The following is a 10413-nucleotide window of genomic DNA, read 5'->3' as shown; positions in this document are numbered from 1 at the left end:
CGTGCAAGCACCTCATTAACTCCAATGGTGCGGTATTTTTGGCTGGCTACATTGCTGAGCATGTGTTAAGCTCCGATGAAGTGCAAGAAATTACCTTTTAAACAGCAGTGGTATCTTCTAAATGCAGTTATCGCCTCCCCAGCACTGATAAGGTGTGAAAAATGTTCTTCCCATCTACAGTTGTGTAAACTGAATGCAATTAGCACCTCTACATGTGTTTAAAATCATGACCACAGGTCATAAGTTTCGTCAGCCTGCAATACATTAGCACTTTGTTCCATCTTTGGGAATCAAGGGAGAAAAAAAATCTTGGCAAAATTAGTGCAATGAATACAATTAAGTGCCATTAACATTCCATGAACTATTTTTAATGAAGTAAATCCAGCCCCAGATTTGTGAACCTTTTGTAGCTCCGGACAAGAGTTGCCTGCTGTATAGGAATGTGTCAGAGGAAAATCGCTTTAGTCCTTGGTTAAACAGCTCTTTTAATCTGGAGTAGCAAAGACAGACTTTTCCCTTCATCCTTAGGCTACAGGCACCCCAGGATGCTGCACAGAGTGCAGGATGCACCTCCTTAAAACGCTGCCTTGTTTGAAGGGAGAAAATGGAGAGAAAGAAGGAGAAGAAAAGCACAGTAGGTATTTTTTCCTTTGGTCCAAGTAGAAAAGTTGTGTATTGATCATTTATTATATCCTTCTCAGGCTATTAATCTCTAACTGCACTAAAAGAGATCCCTACTATGTCTCTGTATGGAAGTCTCTGCTTGTCCAAATAATTATTGTTTGCAGTCTCCAAACTTCTTTTCCTATTTTCTCCTTCCAAGTTTTGCTGATCAAAACTTATTATATGGACTGTTGGTGTGATTTACAGAAGAGCTTCAATAATTTTTTTTATGAAAACATGGCATATAGAAGGTCATCTTCAGACATCAAATACTTGCACTTTTCTGATGAATATTTGAAAGGTGTAAATAAGAAGGCAATGCAGACACACACCTCAGTGTGACTGAAAAATACTTTCATCCCAAACAGCCTTTTACGATAAATATTGAACGAATGATCAGTCCAGGCTACTCCCTGTGCTGGGACTTGTCTGGTCCTCTTTACCCAAAACCATGCTTTTCAAGAAGTTTTGCTGAAATCACTGGCAACTCTCCACAGCAGTGAGTATCCCTACAATGGAGCTGGAATTGGAAGCTGGATGCAAAAGCAGCAGCTTCTCTATCTCACCTCTATTTGTTTTTTTAAAGCCAGATATTGATTTTTCACTTTCGAGAGGTATCTCCAACAGCTGTGATTTTTCTTTTTCAAATTTTATTTTATTTCCCCTTTTTCACTAAATTTGTAATTGAAAGGGACAGATCTCCATTTGGGACACCTGACAGTGGATGTACAGGACTTCTCCCACTGCTGGCAGCAGCCTCATGCTGGTACAGAGACTCTGCCTTGTCAGGGCAGAAGGAAACCCCATGCCCATGTCCTTTCACTCCCTGCATAACACAGGGCATAAAGGCTTACTCAGTGATCCCTGCACAGAGCCAAATAACTTGTGGCTGAACTAGGGCATATCTTTGAGAAAGACACTCTGGATCTCGCTGGGATCTGTTCTTGACCACCCCTTATTTTCTCTGCATTTCCACAATTCAGGGCAATCTGCACAGGATTAACTGCACTGAGAATGATTAGCAAAGAGCTCTCTGAGAGTGATGTCCTGGTTCTGAATGAAAATCCAATCCAATGAAGCAAGAGAACTCAGGTGTCTAACTCAATGGATCAGCAGTTAGGTCTGGCTGTTGTTGGTTTTGCTGTCTCTTTGACTGGCTGGTGGGGCTGATATGAGATCTACAGGTCCCAGCGTGAAAATAATCTCTTGGGGAAGTACACCTGTACTTTTTCTCTTATTAAATCATGTCTTTTAGCAGTTCCCTTACTGTGTGAGGATAAACGCTTCTCTGCTTTGTATTATGCATGTGTAGTGATACCCCACAGTGTCTCAACCCTATGAGAGTGAGAGTGGCAACATCAATCCAACCATGCTCCTTTTATCAGGGCAATTCCTGCTGGATTCAGGCTCTAGGAGTCATGCTGGCTGCCGCAGTGAGACCTACCAGTGGAAAATAGCATCCAAGCATGATGAGCTTGCACCTTCTAGGTAGTGTGGTGCAAAGGTCCCTGCTGGCCAAGGGGGAATTTGAGGGACAAACTGACTGTGCCAAAGTGTTACCTCTTCACCTCTCTGAATGGCAGTGCCATTCAATGGTGGTCGACAAAGTAGGTCAGGAAGAAATTAATCCTTTTGAAGGAAAAGTCCTAAAGCTGGAGTTGAGAAGAGACAAATCAGCACTATTAAGAGAAAGTGGATTTGGGGCTGTGTGCCCGACTGGGGCCTCCTGGCGCTGTGGCAGCCTCTCGCCTGGAGCGCAGCGTTCTGCAGTCCCACGCGGATGCAGCCGGGAGAATGAGGCACTGACAGCCATCCATTCTGGAAATTAAATTTCACTCCCTCGGTTGTTCTCGGCTCACGGCCCTGCTCACTTGCCAAAGGATTTCTGATCTTGCAGATTATTGTGGGCTGAGTCCAAAACCTGTGAGATCAGCGAGAGAGGCTCCAGTAGCCCAGGGAGGGAGCTGGGTGCTCCAGGGGTGGGTTTCAGCTCGCACATCTCCAGCTGTGGGCAGAAGGGGTGGGATGAACTGAGGGCCTTCCTCTGCTGCTGGAGGGCTGCAGGTTAGCCTATAAACCATTGGATGTTGTGGGATCCAGGAGCCAATCCTGCTGTCCCACTACTTGAGCAGGACAGGACAGGCAGTATTTCCCTGGAGCCTGCCTGGCTTCCCTTCTTCTCCACCCCAGCGTGAGACCTCTCACCAAGGACTGAACTAATGGACTGAAGAGATCAAAGAATCTTGTTGAAAGCAGGGGGAGGGGACTGCAATCAGCTGTAGGGTGAAGAATTCCTCCTTGAACGGTGGAAATCCCAGTTACAATAGCCTACATCTGTGAGCTGAGGTCCCTCAGAATCTGGGAAAGGGAGAGCAAAATGTGAGCAGTTAACTGAGGCTGGGAGAGTACTGCTGTGTCAGCAGGGCCTGAGGGGACCTTCTGGCCTCAGAAGCAGAAAATTCCAAAAGCCAAAAGCACGATCCTTGCTTGTGAGTCCTGCTGGGTTTTCCAGTGGTACACTGGGGAAAAACAGTTAATTTAGGTTAATTGCACAATGCAGATATTTATAAAATGGTATCTATTTAAACAGAGGAATGTACTTTTTCCAGATGAGGTCTCTGCAAAGCAGCAGTGTGTCACTTGACCCAGGCCTTTAACTGGAACCATCTTGGCAATTTAATGAAATTAAATGTCTGGACTGTGGGGAGTTCATTAGTAAGTAATCCAAAGGCTAAACCTCTGCGAGCTAGTTCAGCTCTCAAATGCTTATTTGTATTTGCCAGATCCAGTAAAGTGAAACCCCTTAATAGGCACTGGCAGTATTTGTTACATGCTCTCCTCCGGTCTGGAGGTGGTAACACAGGCACTGGGTGATTTCATATTTCTACGTGAGATTTTTATGAAAAAACCCCTTGAGGACAGCCGCAGGATCCTCTGAGTGTCACTGGGCAGGCTCAGGTGGCTTTGCAGAGGTGCTTCTGCTGTTCGATGCCTCAAACCTCTTACTTCTGGCAAAGCAAGTGAGGGAATCTCATTTCTTTCCAAAAAAGCTTTCAGAGATGGTTCTGCTGCCAGCAGTGCAGCACTGAACCTGTGAGGGACTCTGGCTTTCTTGTCACGCTGGGCCATGGCTGGGATTACGAGCTGTTTTATTTCATGCCGTTTGCCCAAGGGTTTGGACCAAGGATGTAAAGTGCCTCTGGGATTCTGGTGGGTTGTTAAAAAGGATGATGAATTGCTGCTTATTTCCTTTGAGTGGGGATTTAGAGGAACAAGGAAGGTACGGATCTTCCTCCTGCTGTGTAAAGGATTTCTGGATTTTCAGAAGTGGATGTGCTAAAGTTTCACTCTTTAGTTCACCAGGCGTAAACAAGATTTACAAATAAGTGATCTGTGGCACCACTAAAAGTTTGAAAGGGAGCTCACTAAACAATAGTTGATATAGTGAAAGGAATAGCCTAACTCCAATATAGCTGAATTTATTTTTCAAGGTAGCATGTAAAGACAAACCAAATCCTGTGTTGGCCCTTTGGGCTTGTCCACCATGAAAGCCTTCAGGGAAGGCTCTGTACAACCCATCCTAGGAGTAGCAGTTAGTTTTTAAAAAACTCTCTAAAGCTCTTGGTGTGAATTTAGTGCAAGTCCAACACAAACTCCTTGGGCTGGAGTCGAAGGGCTGTGGATTAGATCCATGCAGGAAAACTTTCCTGACCTCACAAGGAAATGGGGTTTCTGTAATAAAATCCATTTTGGGGGGAAATTCTTTTGGGGCTTTACTGTAGCTGCTGCACAAGTTCTTTAAAAGTAAATAATGTCATTGGTCAGGTGCTTCTTGTGAAGAAGTTGAACACTGAATGTTATGGATATTGCATCAGTCTGAGCAATATATCCCAAATATTGTCAGATCTGCAGTGATGTTAGCAGGGCAATTTTTGTTCTGCAGTGTGCAAAATGCTCCAAGAGTCAAGTAGATTTCGAAAGGATGGTCACTGCCAAACAAGCAGGAAAACTGTGTCTGGTTACTGGGGGTGCCTGAACCTGTCTTGATTTACACCACAGCACTACATCTCCAAAGGCCTTGCACTAAATTAGGAATTGCCAAACACAACTTCCATGTCTTAAATTTACAGTGTGGAAAAAGACTGGACATTTTATCCAGAGGTAGGATGCAAAATGTCTTGTGGCAGATACAGGCTGAAGCTCATGTAGCAATCCTGTTTTCTCTTCTATAGGCTTGGGTTAGCTGCTGAGCTTTGCAGACACTTCTTCTCCTTTTCCTTCTGGCTCAGTGAAGTTCAGTGGCTGATAAAGAGGAAGAATTAGCCACAGCTCTAAAAATCTCCATTCCCAATGTGGTATTGGGAAGAGCATTCATGTTCCCCTCTCCGTGGGTCCTGCACAAGCATGGGTTTCCAGCTACAGCAATGAGAGAGGTGCTTTTTCATTCCTAAACCCTTCTGTCCATATAAAACAGCATCCCGGCAGCCACATTCAAGCAGTCTTTGTGTGGGGCAGCCCTGCTCTCAAGGTCCAGGCAAGACAAAGTCCTCACACAGCCCAGCTTGTGTCTCAAGGTGTTGCTGCAAGTCCTGCATGTCCACGCTGTGGCCATGGCATGGGAGGCCCCATGTACACCTGCTCACACACTGGGGTGAGTGGCTGGAGCAAAGTGTGGGTACCTCTCCCTCAGACTGGTGTTTTAGCAAGAGACAAGCCAGTACTGTGGGAAACCTGTCCCACGCTGTCAGGAGAGGTGTGGGGCGCTCCCGAGGGAATGCCTGGAGCACACGAGTTGGGGTTTGGGTGGGAAAGGCAGTGCGTTTCCCTGTGAGGGAAGCAGTAGGCAGGAGGGACAAAAGCAGCACAGCAACGACATCTTGTGATGCACAGCGATGGCTGCATGTGCCTGCTGCTGGGAAGCCCCTTGTCCGGCTGCCCAGCTGGAGCACTGAATGGTCTTCTTGCTGGAAGGGCAGGGAGGGTGGAGCTGATAGACAGGGAGGAGTGTTGTCCCCACCCAGAGCCAAAGTAGGATTTTAGCAACAGTAGAACAGGGGTGGGAGTGAAAAGGCTACAAAGGACAGTCCTGCAATCTCTTTTTCCATTTTTCTTTCAGTATGTCATTGCTGCAAAGCAGTGGAATCTCCCAGGTGCTCTGTTGAAGCCTGCATTTAACCCACTGCAGATATCTACAGATATCAGGTACACGAGGAACATTTCTTTTTTTTCCAAGAAGTATGTTAGTGCAAATATTCTGTCTTATGTCTGGGGATCACTGTGGCTAAGGGTCCACTTTGAAGATGTAGACCTCCATTGTATCCAAAACAAGCTCAGTAGTACTCTTTCCTTCCCACTTTGATCGCACCAAAATTACTCCAGACTTGCACTCTGGGATTCAAAATTCAAAATTTCTAGTGGAAAGGCAGCAGCAAAGTCTGAAAGCAGGTTGGGTTGGTGCCTCACTGCTGCCCAGCTGCTGAAGAGCAGCCTTTGTAAAGTGCCAGCCCCACCCACCAGGCAGACAGTTCTTCTTGAGACCCTTAGTTGAATTAGGATCGCTTTTATACTGAACTAATGCCAAATCAACACGTTTTGGAACTTGCTGGTGGATGAGTTTCTTTTCGAGGCTTAGTCTTTTTTCCCACCAGTCCTTCTTTGAAGAGCTTGTCAGATGGAGGTCATGCTTTGAGATGTGTCAGAATTCAAGGAAAGCCTTTGCATGAAGTCCTGCAGCATTCTGCTGCTGTGCTTTAGGCCATCATGAGCAGAAAGCAGCTCCTGTCTGACCCTTGCTGCATTACATCTCAGGGTAGGATTTTTAGAGACTCCTGCAGCACATACCAGCAGAAGTGCTGCTGAAAGTCAATGAGACTTTGTTCAGAACAGCCTCAGGTGCTTTTGAAAGGCTTGTTCTCTTGTGGGTTTCTTTAAAGACTTGTAAATTATAGTTAACTCCTATGGCTTAGGTGTATTAGTTGATAGAGCCCAGGATTACGTTCCTGTCCTCTTTAGGATCCTGCCTATGCAGCCTGGATTGAAAGGTTGGCAGGGCTCAGGAGTAGCGGCTCCTGCCTTCAACTTCAGTGTCCCATTCCCCATCCTGGAGGATGGGTCTGCCTGCTACAGCTGGGACAGCGCTCCTCCACCACAAGAACTGAACATAAGCTTTTGGGGAAAAAAATAAAGTTGATTGAGCTGTGGTCATCATAATCCAGGTAACCTCCAGCTGAGAAACTGTGATACTGGCAAGGCACCTCTGCAGGGAAAATAAGACCAGCTGTGGTTTTGTCTGGTTTGTGATGCCAGCTCCTCTCTTTCCTGTGGAAATTGAGGTGCCTGTTGCACTCAGACTGATGAGAAAAAAGAATGCCAGCAGGGATTGTAACAAGGCCACTTGCCTACAGAGCCATCATATGTGCCTGTGAGGGTTTCCTTACTGACTTTAGTTTGTGGGTTTTTTAGGGAATATCAGTCCTTCCCATGTTCTCCACAGATAACCAGGAAGACGTACCCCCCATAAATGAGTTAAAAACCTGACAAGTTCGTATTTGACCTATTGTTCACTTTGGAGCAACTTCTGAAATTAGTTGCAGGTAGTGAAACAACTGCAAAGTTTTTATCTTCATCATTGGGTTTTCCAAACTCCTCTGCTCAGAAGTAGCTCATTGCCTGCCTCAGCCAAGGCTTTTGTTTCAGGGGCAGATTAAATGTTTTTGGTCTGAAGGTCAATCAGGTAAAACATGGTCTACAGGGAATAACAGAGGACTGAAGGTACTAGGTGAGGGGTGATAAAAGTATTTTGCAGAAAAGTCACTAGTTTTGTCTGAAAAACAGCTCAAAACATCATAGGCAAGGGTTGGTGTTTTCATCTGGATGCTTGTGCAGCACCTTGCCTGTGGGGCTATCAGATTCCTCAGTTTTGTTGTGGTGTTGGACTTCAGTGCTGGACTCCCACCAGAAAGGAGGCACAGTTGTTCCTGTCCTGTGGGCCTGAAGGGAATGCTCAGTGCTCACAGGCCCTTTGCAGTATTGTGACAACATGTCTCAATTCTGCTGAAATTTCACAGAAAAACCTCAACAAAAACCTTAGCTGCCTAGCTAGATAGCTCCACAGGCAGGTTTGAAATGAAGGGTTGTCCTCTCTTTGTGTGCTGCAGTAAAATACATATTCCAAAATATATCCAAGTGGTTTGCTGCTCTAAATCTTCCTCTGCTGGAGTGGAAAACATCTGTATGATTTAATTTGTAGTATGCTGGGGGGACTTCACAGTAAATGGTACTGAGCAGAAGACAAGGAGCTCTTGTCTGTGTTCCAGGTCGTAGATGAATTCTTTGCGATGATTGTTGGGTTCTGTGGGACTCTCCCAGCATGGTTGTCCCACCCCTGGATGTGACATTGAGTAATGGAGCTGCAAGTCAGCATCAGACCCTGGTTTGGAAACTATTTTAAGATTAGGATTAGGGTGAGGTTAGGGTTAGGGTGCTTGACTCATTGCCTTGACCAAAGCACAGGAAGAGCAATAGCCATGGCTGCTCCCTTCTGTGTTTGTTTTCATTGAGGATGTTTGAGAAGTTGTGGATGCCCCATCCCTGAAAGCATTCAAGGCCAGGTTGGATGGGGCTTTAAACAACCTGGTGAAAGTTGTCCCTGCCCATGGCAATACCTCAATGGTATTTCATGTCCCTTCCAACCCAAACCATTCAGTGATTCTTTACTTACTCCAGAAAGTGGCCTAGGTAAAATCATACTGGGGATGCAGCATGTCAAAGGTTAGTTGTGTCACCTTCTCTTTTTAATCTCTGCATACAGCTGCTGATAAATCAAGAAACAGTGATTCATAGTTTAGCTTTGCACTGAGAAGAAGCTGGTACTGTGTCTTAACAGTGCCCACACTGAAGACTAAAACCTTTCCACTGAAATTGGGAAGGACAGTTGGATTGTTCTTAGTCGTCTCCAATGCCTGTATGGATGGGTTTGAGGATGGGTGACAGTTGTGATTCTATATCTTAATGATTTTTCTTTTTCCCTTACACCTACAGATTGAAGTGTCTGCGGTGTTGTTACTCACACAAAGGGCCACCTCAGAACAGTGCTCAGAGGTCCACAGGTGCTCAGGCTTGCCCTTGGGACTGTGAGGGCAGCAGAAATAAATGAATAAAAACAGGAGAGCCACAAGAAAAACGGTGAATAAGTGCACAAGGCGTTGTGGAACAAAACAGGGCTTAGCTGACCCTGGCACACTGTTGAGGAGATGCCTATCTGGATGCAGTGGGAAAAGCTTGCCAGGTGAAGTGCTTGTGAAGTATTTTAAGGTTGTGGCATTGTTCGTCTTACAAAGATAACTGAAGTGTGAAACCCCTGGTGGATTTTTTATCTCTTAGAATAGATACTTGCGTGCTGCTGATCGCTGCACCAGTGGTGCTGTATTAATATAAAATATGTCAGCCACCATCCAGGAGAGCTCATTCCTTAAACTACGGTGCTTGGGCAACATCTGGTTCTGTGAATTCTGAAAACAAAAAGAAGTCTTGTGCCCACGTGAAACCACTTGGTCATTCCTTGGGCAGACCTGAACTCTTTGCCTGATTTCTGCCCCGTCTCGTGACTTCTCCAGGCCTTATGGAAAGTTGTGTGAAGTAGCTCTCCCCACAGAGGGTCCACAGGGAGGGACTGGCTCCTGGTGCACATTCACCTTTTATTATTTTCCAACAAATTCAAAACAGAGGAGGCTTCAGTCATTTTGCTGCTCATGGAACTGACTCTTCTCTTGACTAGCGAACTACTTGTATAACTGAGCAGGAGGGAAAACCCGCCCAAACCCTCTCTGTGCTGACTGCTGCCTATGAAAAGATCTTGACAACCTCTCCTGTGAAAAGCTCTCACACCTCCACTCTGCAGCATGCCTTTCATGCTTTAACAGGTGGGTAGTCCTCAGGCTACTGAAGTGCCTTTCCCTTGTTTTCCGTGCTGCTCAGGTCCTGCCCACCCACCCACTCTCCCACGGTGGAGGTGGACCCCCTGGATGCGTCTGGAGCCCTCACTTCCAGTGATACAGGAGTGAGGAGGTGCTTGAGAGGCCCTTATTTTGCTTGGGCACTACGAGCTTGTCAGGTGCAGTGACTATAATCTGTAGATCATCGGACTTCTGCGGAAAGGAAGATATTTTACACTGAAACTAAGCTTGGGCCAGATCCTCCATCCTTCCCTGGACAGGAGTTCAAAGCAATCCCTTCTCTGATCCTCAGTTCCTGCTTCATATTTGACTGTTATAAAAGAAGTGTCATCCACTGATGTAATGGGATCACAGAAAAACAAAGAGGCATGAAATTATTTTCCTTCTTTCCTTGTTGTAAATTAAGCAGTTTACCCTTTTAATTACACGTGAATCACCAATACCTGCTTGAGTCTGCTGTTAATAATGAGGAAGATTATCCAGGACAAACTTGCAGACCTCTTGGGTCTCTCTTACTAATGATGAAGTAATGTCCTTCATAAGATTTTACCACGGAGACCCCAGGGAAGCTGGGAAAGGAGCACAGCGTCAGCTGCTCTCAGTGTGAGGAGTCTGGATGAAGTGATGATATCCCCCAGTATGAGTTCTCCATGAACAAAAGGAAGGTTCCATTCAAAAAAGCTTAGGATTAGCATAGGATCAAGTTGTCAATGCAGGCAAACCTTGGAGGAGGTGGACAGACAGCTATCCTGAGCCAGCAGGAGCATCCCCTCACTGGGCTCTGCCAGCAGCAGAG

The 10413-nt window shown here is 45.8% G+C and overlaps 1 long non-coding RNA gene across 1 annotated transcript; it reads left to right on the top strand.

Annotated features, from left to right (window-relative positions):
• Positions 1–405: 405 nt before the first annotated feature.
• LOC113943962 lies at positions 406–8803 on the top strand. Its single transcript, XR_003526525.1, has 3 exons — positions 406–634; positions 5780–5865; positions 8704–8803. It is a non-coding gene; the product is annotated as an uncharacterized LOC113943962 (long non-coding RNA).
• Positions 8804–10413: the final 1610 nt, after the last annotated feature.

The sequence above is a fragment of the Corapipo altera genome, unplaced genomic scaffold (assembly GCF_003945725.1).
Source record: "Corapipo altera isolate COAL_440 unplaced genomic scaffold, ASM394572v1 45, whole genome shotgun sequence".
Lineage (NCBI taxonomy): Eukaryota > Metazoa > Chordata > Aves > Passeriformes > Pipridae > Corapipo > Corapipo altera.
Note: the sequence above shows the minus strand (reverse complement) of the source record. Positions and strands in the feature narration are given on the sequence as shown.